Source organism: Engystomops pustulosus, chromosome 10 (assembly GCF_040894005.1).
Source record: "Engystomops pustulosus chromosome 10, aEngPut4.maternal, whole genome shotgun sequence".
NCBI classification, from domain to species: domain Eukaryota; kingdom Metazoa; phylum Chordata; class Amphibia; order Anura; family Leptodactylidae; genus Engystomops; species Engystomops pustulosus.
The window spans coordinates 26,789,402-26,803,487 of NC_092420.1; the positions used below are offsets into that span (position 1 = coordinate 26,789,402).

A 14,086-nucleotide genomic window follows, 5' to 3' on the forward strand; every position below is an offset into this window, starting at 1 on the left:
AAGTGTAGCCTGTCCGATTAATTTGCGCCTAATTTTGAGCCAAAATTTGTCTCAAATTTTGAACCTACAAAGTAGATCTCAATTGTGATTAATGATGGAATGAGATTGAAAAAAGTTTACAGAACATGCAGGGCTTCATTTTTGCACAAAAATTATCAGCTTGTACAATGTCCGGACTACATTGTGCTGTAAATGCAGGGACTAAAGGTTATAGATATGTTGAAAAATTCTTGCTAAAATGAGTTTTTGCCTTTCTTTATTATAATGTACTGTATTTTTCGGACTATAACGCGCACAAAATATCCTTTGATTTTCTCAGAAATCAAGGGTGCGCCTTATAGTCCAGTGCGCCTTATATATGAACCGTACTTACAGACAACAGCTGCCTTGAACTGTGCACAGGTCTGCCACCTGCTGGTCATTCATCCTTATAATCAGGTGCGCCTTATAATCCGGTGCGCCTTATATATGAACCTAGACGTTTTAGGAGGCATTTATTGATGGTGCGCCTTATAATCCGGTGCGCCTTATAGTCCGAAAAATATGGTAGAGGAAATGGAGTCTGATAATATTTTCTGATCTGTACAATAAGACAATAATAGAATAGAAAATGATGAAGTCGCTACTGGAGAAATTTTACATTGTAAAACTGTGCTGAAGTATTTTTTATATGGCATAGAGGTAATTTTTCATTTGCGAAGCAAAAACCTATGTTTTCAGTAAGGAAAAGTAAAGTTTTTTTCAAGTGCACCTGCGCAAAATTGTTAGAGATGCCGAGCAAACATCTGTATAGCAGCCACTCACTATGTCAGATAAGGTGCAGACACTCAAAACTACTGCCAGACTTTTGCTTGCACCCAAAAAAGTTGCAAATTAGAGACAAATTTACTAATTGCGCCAAAAAAATTGTGCAAAAAACAGCAAAAACAAAAAACAGACGGCAAAAACAGTCTAAAAAACTAAGATAAATGCCCCCTCTATGTTTACTTTCAGTGGACAGAAATTTGACCATGGTCACACAGGTGCACAGCTCATTATATGACCATGGTCACACAGGTGCACAGCTCATTATATGACCATGGTCACACAGGTGCATAGCTCATTATATGACAATGGTCACACAGGTGCACAGCTCATTATATGACCATGGTCACACAGGTGCACAGCTCATTAAATGACCATGGTCACACAGGTGCACGGCTCGTTATATCACGGAGAGTAATCAAAGCTGTGTGATAGAACGATCCGAGCACCTGTCTGTCCATTAGAGTAAACATAGAAGCTTTCCATAGAATGACAGCAAGCAGAGATCCAGAAATCTGTAAGGAATTGATACAGAAAGTATATTGGAAAATTGTATAACTTTTTATCATAAAAGAAATGACATTAATTTGCTGTAATGGGAATATCCCTTTAAGGGTGTTGAGCCTCTATTACACAAGAGGTGATTAAAACCTGTAGGCCCACATTTATCAAAAACAGTGCTGTCTGTATAATGTGCAGTTGTCCTGTGAAGTCTGCAGGGGGCGCCAGATTCAGGAATTGTGCCCTGAATTCATTAATCTGGATCACTGGTACTGCCCCAACAGAGTGTCACATTTTTCTTTTGGTGCACTTTGTTCGCGCTGCAGAATTGTGCCTCACGTTCCGACAAAGCAGTAACAGCCCCTTTGGGTGCACATTTTTTCTGCCTTGTTGGACACAGTGCAGACACTTTATAAATACCTGTGTAAGCAGATTCTAGTGCATTGTCTGACAATAAACTGGCGCTAACACTTTAATAAATGTGGGCCGTATTGTGTATTGATGTTAGGGTCCATTTACAGCTTAACCTCCATTTATTTTCCTTTATTCCTTTTTTTTTTTATATATATATTAGCACACACAGATTACGCAGCGCTGCACAGAGTTTACCAAATCAGTCCCTGTCCCCATGGGGCTCACAATCTAATCAACCTACTAGTATGTTTTGGAGTGTGGGAGGAAACCAGAGGACCCGGAGGAAACCCACGCAAACACGGAGAGAACATGCAAACTCTTTGCAGATGTTGACCTGGATGAAATTTGAACCCGGGACCCCAGCGCTGCAAGGCTGTAGTTTTGTTTCTTTATGCGTACGTCGATGAAGACAGCACCAGAGAAATCATAGTGTTGTTCATCTATTGTATACAATATATCTTAATCATTACTAATTGTTCTTCCTCTCATAAAGCTCTTCTCGATCTAATCTACCCTTGATGCAGCAGCTAGGCTTATCTTTATGTCCAGCTGCTACATTGCTGCCTCTATCCTGTGCCGGTCACCACTCTGGTGGCCCTTTCACTATTGGAATCCATTTACACTTGTGCCTCTTCCTTTTCATCTCTGTATACCACCCTACCTGTATCCTTAAAGGAAACCTACCACCACCTTAATAGGTAGATCCAGGGGCAGGTTCATCTAATGTATAGTAGGATAGCCCTTTTTAGAGCTTATCCTTTAGTCCCCCAAATCTTTTATCATTTGTAATTGCCCTAATATTTGCCCTAAATTGCTAAAGAGGCTACTCGGGGGTGGAGTAACCAAAGTTGAGACTACACGAAGTGGCTACTCCCCACCCCAGTAGCCTCCTGCGATCCGCCTACCAATCCGACAGTAGCTCCGGCTTTGGAGATGAGACCGCACAGCCGCTGACCTACGCTCAGCGCATGCGCAGAACCTGACTTTGTGGACCAGTCCATACAGCTACAGATGGATTGGTAGGCGGATCGCAAGAGGCTTCTGGGGCGTGGAGTAGCTGTGCCGTGTAGCCTCAGCTCCGGCTACTCCACACCAGAGTAGCCTCTTTAGTAAAATTGCATATGAGGGCAATTAAATATGATTTGATTTGGGAAAGGATTAGCCCTAAAAAAGGGCTATATTACTATAGATTAGAGGAACCTCCTTAATAGGTAGATGAGTGGTGGTAGGTTACTTTTAATGGTGTCCTCTAACATTCTTCATAACATGAACTTCCCAGTCCACTTTTCTTTAGACTTTTCTCACGCTGCACCAGTTCTATGGAATTGATCTCCTAAATTTGTTCTTAAAAACACAAATCTTTAAGCAAGCACAGCTTCACATTCAACATCTTTTTTTCTTTACCCTCCGCTACTATATTATACATCAAGAATTAATTCCCTCATTCAGGAATATCACCCTCAAGCTTTGCACTTTATGTCTGTTATATATCTATATATGTGCCTGATTTTCATGAAAGCTAGCCAAACCTTTTACAAAACAAGCTCTTTTAACTTATTTATGTGTCACTCTTGTTTCCTTATTAATTGTAAGCTCTTGAGAGCAAGATTTCCAATATCTATTGACTATCGGTCAACAACTATTATTATTGCAGGTCATGTTAAATTTTGTTTGTATCTATCTATCTATCTATCTATCTATCTATCTATCTATCTATCTATCTATCTATCTATCTCATGTCTATCCATATATCTATCTATCTCATATCTATCTCCTATCTATCTCATATCTCTCTCTATCTATCTATCTATCTATCTATCTATCTATCTATCTCATATCTATCTATCTATCTATCTATCTATCACATATCTATCTCATATCTATCTATCTATCTATCTATCTATCTATCTATCTATCACATATCTATCTCATATCTATCTATCTATCTATCTATCTATCTATCTATCTATCTATCTATCTCATGTCTATCTATCCATCCATATATCTATCTATCTCATATCTATCTCCTATCTATCTATCTATCTATCTATCTATCTATCTATCTATCTATCTATCTATCTATCTAACCCTGTCCCACACTCTTCTATGAAGAAGTATTCTACTATAAAACCTCTGTATAACATCATCCTAAGAAACCAAATCACTTTATATAAGAAAGCTGTCAAAAGACCAAGGAATTTTGTCCATTGGTAGAAGAATTTTTTTGTATAAAAAATGTAAAAATTGAAAGTGAATATTATTGGACTGATGTGTGACAGAATGAATCCATATTTTATTCCGCTCAGGTCCTTCTCATTTATTCCTGGGAGCTGGAGAGTAGCAGATGACATGGAGAGAGGTGTGTCTAAGTCTTGATGTGGAGGTTGAGTCTACTGAATCCGAGCTGTGCTCTGCTGAATTGGTGCTGAGAACAACTGAATTTCTACTGTGTGGAGCTGAAATGATCAAAAAATGAGCCCTGGCCAGAGAGACACATCTGTATCAGGTAGGAACGCCATGAATAGACGGGAACAAAGTTTGCCTAAAAAAAATGATTTCTCTGTAGAAAAATTATGAAAAGGAACAATTTCTCTGATGCTGAACTATGCCACAGTATATTGTATGGTAGACTAGAGCTCCAATTCTAGTGGCAGGATCCAGATTCTGGAGATGAAAGAAGCGAATATATTGTAGTTCTGTGGATTTACCTTCCAGGAAAATCTGTTTTACTTCTCTCAGTTGGACATTTCATGTAAGAATCTCATAGCTGATAGAATGCAACATAAATGAGGCTTAAAACTGTGGAGGCTATGAATGTCCGCTGGACTGTCTGTGCTCCAGTTTACAGGTGGTACTGCTGCTAGATTCTCTGTCAGAGGCTGGAGATGCTACACGGTACATGTTGGTATATACAGTTAATTTGAGCATGTATAAAAAGAGTAGGTATACTGTATACTGTCCAAATATATATATACAAGATCGATACAATATATATACTATATATATATATATATATATATATATATATATATATATATACATTTATATAATTTTTTGAATTTTATATATATATATATATTTATATATATATATATATATATATATATATATATATATTAGATGTAATATTTATTTATTTATAATGAAAAATATTAAAAAAGAAGTATTTTTTAGTATATATATATATATATATATATATATATATATATATATATATATATATCTTCAAGTACATATACAGGTTTTATACTATTTTATACTATATTAACAGATTTGATTTAATCATTCATAAATAGCCCATGCATTGAATATTTTGTGACAAATATTAATACGCCATGGTTTCTTTATATGTAAATATTCGTATTGTATCCAAACAGAATGGATAGCTAAAATATTAAAATATGAAACATTGCGAAGTGTCATGGAGTCAATGGAACCAAAATAAATAAATAAATATATTATTTATTTATTTCCATTACGTTTTTATTGATTTTTGGATACACATTCTAATATATATATATATATATATATATATATATATATATATATAGCTATATAAATATATGTATCAATGTAAACATGAAAACTATTCAGCTTTTCTGTCCTGCGAAACCTATCCAGACATTAATAAACCTCTCTATAATACAATCTATAAGCTCTAAATTGAGTGCAGAGCTATAGAAGACAATGGCAGCCTCATACACAGTCCAGGTAATGAATATAAATGGAATTAGCATCCGCAAGTTGTGTTTGGAGTCCCTGCTCGCAGCCGGTTGCTCCCCAGCTCTGCTGTAATTGCTCTGTTTGCTTTGCTCATTTGCAGCCCCTATAGCTGTGGGTATTGCAATGCATCCTAAAAAAAAATCCCACCAGGAATGTATTTTCTACCAAAGCAAAGACACATGCCTCTTCCAGTCCTTTCAATCACCATTAAATTCATAGAAGCAGATTCACATTTCCTAGAAAAAAAGCTTTTATTGTAGGGGGATTAGCATCTGAATTGAGGCAAATGAACAGCTCCAATTAATTTGTGCAAAGTGATGCGACAGCTTGCGCTTGTATTGTCTCACTTAGATTTTTACAAGCCATATATGTCTTTTATTTATAGGCATCAGTCATTGGCTATGTAGTCAAAGAAATGAGGTCACTTATAGTTTTTGACATGTATCCCTTATGAACAAAATGCCCAAGGTCATCGGAGCTGTTCTTTTCATCTCCAAGGACATGGATCTGTCGTCTTTGTTCGTACACATTATGGAAATACCTCCAGATTCACCATTGTAAACTTTTTCTGGGATCGTGTGGGGTGGTTGACTTGGTGGTGAATGGGAAATCTTTGGAGGTTGATGAATAAATGCTAATGTCGGCTAATTAACGGAGATGTCTGTCAACGAGAATTTAGCAGGACAAACAAGTCTTTATAGTGAACCGTCTATCGCCAAGTCTGTGATCACTGTGGTTGGCTCTTCACGGAGTATGATCTGTTGGATGCCATCACTGATCTCAAATCTTTACATCTTGTATTGGCCTCCATATTGTTTACATGCCTTACCAATTACCTTACCAATTAGTTACTTGTTAAATTTTTTCCCAGGGTTTTTTTCCGGATTTGGTCAGTATTTTTGTAAAAAAAAAATATATTATTTAAATTCAAATAAAACAAGGGTCGATTACCCATTTTCCTAGAGAATCTACAATTTTTTAAGATTTTTATTTTAGTCTTTCTCCCCAAATTTGGCAAACTTTAGTCTTAAACCTCAGTATTAAAAAAAAATGTTTAGTCCACATCAAATGAAATAGTTCAAAAATATTCCATTCTAAAGTTCAATCTATAAGAGAAGAAAAAAAAAACATAAAAATTCAGAAAGAAGAATCAAAGAGAAAAAAATGTATGTAGCCCCATAATTGCTTGCATAAATTTCAATATACATTGTGCATCTGCTCTTTTATTACAAAAAATAAATCATAGCTTCATATTTTCAGGGCACTGTTTTTTCTAAAGATTTTTTCATTTAATTTAATTGCTAATCAAAATTTACACTTTAAAATGGACATTTTTGCTCCTTGTCACTGTTTTATGATCCTTAGTTTTGGTGTATTGTAGTGGATTTTACATGTTGTAAGTAATAATAGTAGAGCCTGGAGAAAATAACGTCTACAACATAAATCCACAAGAAACAAACTAAGCTGCCAGCAAATAGATATAAATGTATGTCGAATTTATTTAATTCGGGGGGAAAATGCAAATGAGTGAACATGTGCCTGGCTCCCTTATGTTGATTAATGTCTGCAAGCGTTATTATGGTATTTCATAATATTTATCCACTAGGATTTTAATATGCATATTTTCTAGTAAGCAAATATGTTCTGAAATGGCACAATATTATGTTCCCCTTCCGGTGACGTCAACTTGGCTTTAATGTTTCATCAATATAATAAAACGTAAAAGAATAATAATAATCCTTTAAAAAATATTCCACAAATGGATGTCTATACAAATATAATCAATAATCAAGTGGAAACCAGTGTAGTAATGTAAACTCTACATTACTCTTCCATCCATGGAACCGGAAGTAAAATCCTATAATGTACCTGGCTTGCCCCCCCCATGTCCTTCTTTCACTAATTAGTTGTGTCATCCATATGACGCAGCAACAATAGGAACATATCTTAACTATCTGCTGCCTCTTCCATGTATTACGTAGCCCTACAAGTTTCAAATATTACAGTAAGGTGCTGAATCATGAAGTTTTTAACACACACATATGGTGGCTATGCACAATTAATAGCTGTCTGTAGCCAGATGTTTCTTCTTCTGCCTAAAAACCCATCCATGGTTGGCTCAGGCAAACTCTGGCAGTGGCTTATTCCTCTTTGCGAACAAAGGATTAGACAGGTTGAATTTCAATATACTCCAGATAGTCATGCCAATAACATCTTAAGCATATGGCCATTTTTACCCATGCTAGACCAAAAGAAAACCAAACACAATGGGACTAATTTACTAAGGGTCCACGGGTCATAGTTTCGTCAGATTTTCGAAGTTTTCGGGATTTGCTTCGCTGTGACAGGTATTTAACTGGGGATTGTGTCGCACGGGATCGGATTGTGGCACAGTTGCGCTGGCTTTCATGCAACAGAAATTGGGAGCGGGCCGTCGGACGATAAGACTGATTTGGACTAAGATTCGACTGATTTGGATTTAAGATTCAAATTGTGTCGCAAGACAATGCACTCCTTACATACACCAGGAAGAAGAAGGTGAACTCTGTCGGACCTGAGCGGGGAAGCGACACGTGCAGGATATCGGCCGCACGATCTTAGTGCAATTCCCGGTCGGACAAAGCACTTTTTGGGAACTCCCCAAACGGGTAAGTAAATGTGCCCCAATGGAGCCATGGATAGAACCTACAAGTAGGCCATCTTGTTCTTCATGGTTGATTCTCTTAGATTTAGAAGAACCAACAGTAAAAGGTTACAATTTGTTCAATCTGGTGCCAACTAGTATTGTTTTCTAGAACCTTAAAAAATCCTAAATTAAAGGCAAAGATTATGGAGAAATGGAATTTGAGTTGAAGGAATATAACAACTATGCCTCTTCATGATCTAAAGATTGGACATGTTGATATTCAACATATTCCAGATACCCATGCCAATTAAATCTTATGCATACGGCCATCTTAACCCATGATAGATAAAAAAAAAAAACAGATACAATATAGCCACAGCTAGAACCTTTATGATGGGCCATCTTGTTCCCTATGCCTGGTCCTCTTAGATTTGGAGAAACCAACATCATCAAAAGCTACCATGTCTTACAATTTTGTCAACTAACATTGTTTCCTAGAAACTTAAAAAATCCTTAATTGAAGGCAAAGTTTATGGAGAAATGGAATTGGAGTTGAAGGAATATAACAACTGTGTCTCTTCATGATCTAAATATTGGACATGTTGATATTCAACATATTCCAGGTACCCATGCCAATTAAATCTTATGCATATGGCCATCTTAACCCATGATAGATCAAAATAAGACAGATACAACATAGGCACAGCTAGAACCTACAATTGGGCCATCTGGTTCTTCATGGTTGGCACTTTTAGATTTGGAGGAACCAACATCAACAAAGGCTACAATGTCTTAAAATTTGGTCAACTAGCATTGTTTCCTAGAACCTTAGAAAATCCTAAATTAAAGGCAAAGTTTATGGAGAAATGGAATTGGAGTTGAAGGAATATTACTCTGCGTTAGTTTAGCTTAATATCTTATCTTATGCTGAAAACAGGTTATCTAAACCTAAAGGCAACACATTTAATGCCCATTCCTCAGCAGAGTTTACTTGAATAACCTAGGCTTCTGTAACCAGGACAGCCATTTACTCTACTTTGTGCCATTTATTAGTAAAGAGCATGGAAGTGAGAGGATTTGGTCGTTTCAGGGCCCATAGTGACTTCTCTAGAGGGCCTAGAGAAAAATGATAGCAGTATAGGATGTTTCAGAGGGTCAGTTTAAGGCGATTCTCATTGCAGTAGATTCACTTGCATGAATCTGCACGTTCTTGATATTGTCCATTAATAAATCAGGTTCCTAAATCTGTAAACAAAAGCAATGGACAATGGCAGCCCTCTTACACTTATCCAAATTGTATAGAAATCAAAAAGAAAACTAATTAAAGAGAAAATTGGCAATGCTAAAGGCCTCTCTCTGTATAGTTTATCTTTCAAGGGTAAGTCAAGGTATCTTCCGCTTGTTATCTTAGGTACCAGCTTTACTGATACCGCTCTGACATTGATTGCACAATTTTACAAACAATGAGTTTATTGAATTATGGCTCCTCATTGTCTTGTTTCAGTACATTTCTGCAATTTGTTATCAGTTTCTGCGACCACGCACATTGAGACTGGGATCCACTACACAGCAGTATCTAGGCCCTTTCTTTTGCATTAATATAAAATATAAAATATTTCCTTTACATGTAGTACCCCAAAAAATGTTGGAAGGACTTGGAAAGTCCCATCCTCATTCTACCAAACTATATCCATTACATTTGATGTCATAACTTGGACATGAGATTAATGCAGCGAATCACTAGAGGCAGCGTAACCCCACTCTGTGACCCAATAAGACGTTTACCATTTCAATTGGGACCTTGTAACATTACTATAAGATTCTACCAATTTTGGTAAGACTGGTCAACCACCTAATGTATATGGGAGTATTCTGTATTCTTACATTTTCTAATAATTTAAGGGAACCTGCCATCCGGAGACCTTTTTCTGGCTCCCCACAGAGAATAGTTTACACATTGCCAAAGCGTATAGTAAAACTGTCTAAGTTAGATGAAAGTTTACCTTTCTTTATGCAAAGCTGTGTCCCTAGTCCCATGCGAGTGGACAGTGAGTAGTGGGGCAGACTTGTATACCGTCCTGAGGGGAGAAGTGATGGGGGGAGATATGGGGGACATGGGAGGTTTATTTATTTGAAATTGAAGGAGCGGTTTTCCGAGGGTGGGGAGGGGGTAGCACTCCTCCCTGGCCACTCCCATGGGACTAGGGCCACAGACTTGTATGCCGTCCTGAGTCGGAAAGTGATGGGTGAAGATATAGGGGACATGGGAGGTTTATTTATTTGAAATTGATGGGGTGGTTTCCCGAGGGTGGGGAGGGGATAGCACTCCTCACTGGCCACTCCCATGGGACTAGGGCCACAGCTCTGCTTACAAAAAGGTAAACTTTCATCTAACTTAGATTTGTTTTTCGTAAAAAGCCAGTTTTACGATAAAAACTCTCCCAATGACAGAAGGATTAGACTGTTTAGACGGAAGATTGCTTGATTCATTAGCATTATTAAAGATATATAATTATTATTATTATCAATAGGAAAATATTATAGTAGCCTATTTAGTTTTAAATGTTCATATATGTACATATAAATGTATGTATATAAGCTAGCAATTCTGTGCCAATAATAGGCAACTAGAGTCAATCAATAGAATCATTATAGACCATGATGGAAAATGCTGTTGGAAGACGACCACCATCAAACCTCTCCAGGAAGCGTAGCAATCATTTTCTGATTCAGTCCAGACAATTGTGATTATCTGAGCGGTCTGATTTGGTCATTCATGTAGGACAAGTGCTATGCTTTGGACTCTGACTTGACGGAAAAAAAAAATTGGCACTGAAAAAAAGTCAAGATATCAATCTAGTTGCAAATGTCCCGATAAATGAAGGGGAAAAAAATCAATAGCTAATAAATAACGGATAATAGGATATTATCTGTCTATTAAAAGTCAGGGTGAAAATGTCAAAGGCTGTTGGAAAGCTATCAAGTGTGGCCTCCTTACTAAATCAATGCTATCACATTCTGTATTTAGCCTCCACTCATTATCTGACTCGCCATATCTACAGCTTCCTGCAGTCCACAAATCACCGACCCATGAACCAGAGAGCAATGAATGAGCAAAGCTGTAGAAAGCTGAAGGGGCCTCCTATAAATGATTGTGGTTGGGCTTACATGGAGAAGATTTATTGGCCCAACTGGAATGTTACGATCCACAATGTCATAGCTTTCAGGATTTTTCTGAATTTAGCATCTATTTTTTTCGACAACCTTCTCTTGAATATGAGGCCCCAGTTCCCATCCCATAATATCTGTATTCTAGGGGGTAGAAGCCATTTCCCTAGGTGAACCATTGTCCTCATGTTGAGCTTTTAATGTGCAACACAGTGCATGACCATAGCCTTGGGGGTACTTCGATTTATTTGAGTAGAGGCTTCTTACAATAGCTCAGGAACATTGAGAAACACTGCAGGGGACAGCCCATACATCATATCATATAGAAAGTGGAATTGTTTTAAGACCCATTGTGATGCATGCAGAGCTGTGTCCATAGTCCCATGGGTCACATGTCACAGCACAGGAGTAATACACATAGTGTTGTCACAGTACAGAGATAATAAATAAATTGATGTTAACGTATTGGGATAATACACACATTGATGCAACAGTAAAGAAATAATACAAACAGTGATGTCAAAGTATAAGGATAAAAAACAGTGATGCTAAAGTACAGAGATAATACACATAGTGATGTCACAGTACAGGGATAATACACACAGTCATGCCACAGTACAGGGATAATACACACAGTGATGTCACAGTACAGGGATAATACACACAGTGATGTCACAGTACAGGGATAATACACACAGTGATGTCACAGTGCAGGGATAATACACACAGTGATGTCCCAGTACAGGGATAATACACACAGTGATGTCACAGTATAGAGATAATACACACAGTGATGTCACAGTACAGGGATAATACACACAGTGATGTCACAGTACAGGGATAATACACACAGTGATGTCACAGTACAGGGATAATACACACAGTGATGTCACAGTACAGGGATAATACACAGTGATGTCCCAGTACAGAGATAATACACACAGGGATGCCCCAGTGCTGGGATAATACACACAGTGATGTCACAGTATAGAGATGATACACACAGTGATATCACAGTACAGGGATTATACACACAGTGATATCACAGTACAGGGATAATACACACAGTGATGTCACAGTATAGAGATGATACACACAGTGATATCACAGTACAGGGATTATACACACAGTGATGTCACAGTACAGGGATAATACACACAGTGATGTCACAGTACAGGGATAATACACATAGTGATGTCACCATACATGGATAATACATGCAGTACAATGCCACAATAGTAAGAAGCTACCATGGTAGCAACATCCATGATGGAATTGGTCCTGCTCAGTTATTAAAACGCTGTTAGTAGCATTTAGTTAGATCAGTTTCATTGGACATAAGTCAGAATACAGGCAAAGTAGTTAAGCTAAACTAAAGAGAAAATTGCTTATAGTGAATGACAACTGAAAGTTAGGATAGGTAGTAAGTGATCTATGGTGCCTGATGGCAATCCGATAATGCTCTGTGACAAATAATAAGTTACTCGTAATAGGAAATTGGCTAAAGATAATTTTTAGGATACTCTATGCACAAAAGTATTATAAGTGTAGTTGTTTTTTCTGTTTTTGGATGATAACAGCCTTTCTGAATGGGACAGGAGTTGTTTAATTAAAAATAAGACTATGTTGCAATTGACTATTTTGATCTTGGCTTGTTAGTAAAGCAGAAGACAATTCCAACAGACTGCTGTTGGGTTGGTGCAGACTAACCTGATTTATGGAGTCTAAAGTATCCTTCCATTTTCCACCCTTTAACCTCACAAGGAGGCTCACTACACGCTGCTGGCAAGGAGCCAGGTAATGTAAAATAAAGTTTGAAATAAAAAAAAAGTACTGAAATTATTCTGAATAAATGTTAACAAAGGCATTTTTAAACTCAGTAAACGAGTCTAAAAATGCCTTTGCTACCATTTATTCTGAATAATTTCAGTACTTTTTTTTTAATTTCAAACTTTATTTTACATTACCTGGCTCCCTGCCGGCAGTGTGTAGTGAGTCCCAAAGAAGGAGGGCAGCTGTAAACTGTGTTTCAGTGGAATTTTTAAAATCAGCATAGCATAGTTTATTGGAACGTGTTAACAGCTACAGTTAACATTCCTGGTGACAGGTTCCATCTAAATCTCTTCAAACCAAGTCACATTGTTCCAGAAGTTACGTGGTCTATTCAAATTGTACTTTGCAAAGTTAAACTTTGCTGCCAGGGCCTTTTTGGGAAAAAAATGCATTCTTTTAGAAACCCTTGGAAACGAGCCATAATTATTCAGGATCATTTTATTTTACTTGAACTTGAACATTTAACAAGCAAACTGAGGCCTGTCGAGTTTGACACGTATTTATTGGGACTTTTTTTCTAAGCAATGCATGGTGCGACCTTGTAGGAAATATTTTGGTGCGTCTATTTATGTGGAGATTCTCAACTTGAATTTGTGAATAATCACTTAAATTGTAAGATAATAGACTTCAAATTGTTACCTCCCTGAAATAAACACATGAATACTCCAGACCAGCACAAACTTCAGCTTTTATAGAGGTGGTCACATTAGTTGATGATCAATAAATCAAGAGCATTCAAGAACACTTAATTATTAGCACTTGGGTGCCATGGAAGGAGTCATTTTTTGAGACATGTTGGCCTAGTTATTGCAAAAAACATAATGCTTAATTTTATGACATTTTTAGCAACAGTTTTTTTATTTTATAGTATAATAAGAAACATAGAACACAAATATTTAAACAGACAATAGCATGTTACCTTGTGGTACCAAATAGTATTTTTTAACTGCTGACAGTGCTGACAACTTTAAAACTCTAGAACTCTATAAACTGTATGAATCCAAAAATTATCACGAA

At 37.0% G+C, this 14,086-nt stretch overlaps 1 protein-coding gene across 2 annotated transcripts in view; it reads left to right on the plus strand.

Annotated features, from left to right (window-relative positions):
• Window positions 1–4,037: 4,037 nt before the first annotated feature.
• The window catches only part of SLC6A1 (solute carrier family 6 member 1), a 116,709-nt gene continuing 106,660 nt past the window's right edge, over window positions 4,038–14,086 (plus strand). For both annotated transcript variants that reach the window (XM_072128358.1, XM_072128359.1), the window contains exon 1: window positions 4,038–4,225. The gene's annotated coding sequence lies outside the window, so the exon portion shown is untranslated. The remainder of the gene's footprint in view (window positions 4,226–14,086) is intronic.